Genomic DNA, 1,739 nt, shown 5'->3' with positions numbered 1-1,739 from the left:
ATGAGTCTAATTGTCATCAGCTGGCATGTTTTACTACAGCTAATCAGTGGAATTTTGCTTATCTGGAGGGTAAGCTACAGAGAAAAAAAACTTGACGTGCTAGAAAAAAAAAAACTGACTGACATTTTTGGAATCAGCATGCCAATTTTTAATTCAATCAATTTTTAATCAGCATAAAAATCTAATTCAACAGATTTTTTTTCTTTCAAATTGTCCTCCAGTGTTATTAGACCACGGCAATCTTAAGTCCAAAGTGACCAAGGAGGTTATTGTTTTTGCTGTCTGAGTGTAACTCATGTTTGGAAATGTTTCAAATATCCAAACCATATTGTTGAGCTTTGTGTAAAAAGCTTTAGGTTAAACATGTTGTATTTATGGTGAAAACTAGTTGGATCCCTAAATACAGGATGTAGAAAGGACGGTAGAGCTTGATTCATGGTTGCTTCTGTTTACTTGTTTTGAATAGTAATGTTGTTACCAGTTAGATCTATTTTTTTTTATTGTTGTGTTGTATTATACCAATGATTCTCAAAATGTGATACTAGTACATCTTTTGGTACAAGGACTCCCTTTATTGAGATATGAAGTAATCCCTGTCTAAGTGCAGTTCAGTTTTATTTACCTTTTTAGGACAAAACATTTGCATTCAATATTTAAGAACCGTTTCTTTTGAAACTTTTATTGAGGTGAAATTTTGATTTAACTTCACAACACATTTTAATTGAATCACTATTTAATTTCTGTTTTCCTATGTTTAAGCGCAGTGCTAATGTTCAAACTGTACACAATGTTACAGTGGCTTACAATAAAATTAAATAAAATCTGTGCTTCGTGTTTGATGAACGCTACGCTTTTGTATTTTGATGTCGGTCATGATGGTGTAACTTGGAGAACCAAGTATTTTATTAGGTGGTACTTGATGTAAAAAGTTGGAGGTACCGAGGAGGACTAAACGGAAGCCTTGCCGGTCCATCTCTTTGGAATAATCTCCCTCTAAATATTAGGCAACCCCCTCACTGTCCATTTTGAAAACTCGTCTTAAAACCCATTTTTATTCTTTGGCTTTCAGTTCACTGCACGTTTTTTTTGTTGTTGTATTGTTTTTAAGGTTGCTATTAATCTATTGTTTTAATTTCACCTATGTTTAAGTATTTTTATGTTTTATTTTTTATATAATGTACAGCACTTTGTGTGCAGCTATGTTTGTTATAAAGTGCTCCATAAACGAAGTACAGTTTAACTGAGATTTATAATATAGAGTTACAAATAAGAAATAAAAACCAAGAGCACTCAAAGAACCAAAACAATACTTACAGTCTGTTGAGAGACACTGAATGGCCTCAGTTGATGTGCAGTACTACGTTTATGCCACAGTGAGGCACTAGATCACAGGCTATAGGACGTACGCCTGTGTCATCTTTATCCATTTTATGTTTGTTTTCTTCCTCTGTCGGTTTTTCTTTGAGGCCTTAGTTCTTTGATAGCTGTGGTCTCCGTGAGGCTGATGTGAGCAACAGCTCCTTATTAAATATGCCATGCTTGGCGAAATATAGTTTTATTCTAAATCGCCCATTCATCCGAATGGAAGGTTAAAAAAACTCACACAGGCTTATATAAAAAGTGGGACAAAATATAGCAAAAATATTAAATACAGTGAAGGAGAAACACATTTTCAACATTTATTCAGCTTGATGAGAATTTTATTATTTTTTTCTCCTCTCGGGGGCAGGCAAGCCCAA

Source organism: Phyllopteryx taeniolatus, chromosome 18 (genome assembly GCF_024500385.1).
Source record: "Phyllopteryx taeniolatus isolate TA_2022b chromosome 18, UOR_Ptae_1.2, whole genome shotgun sequence".
NCBI classification, from domain to species: domain Eukaryota; kingdom Metazoa; phylum Chordata; class Actinopteri; order Syngnathiformes; family Syngnathidae; genus Phyllopteryx; species Phyllopteryx taeniolatus.
This window is presented reverse-complemented; position numbering follows the sequence as displayed.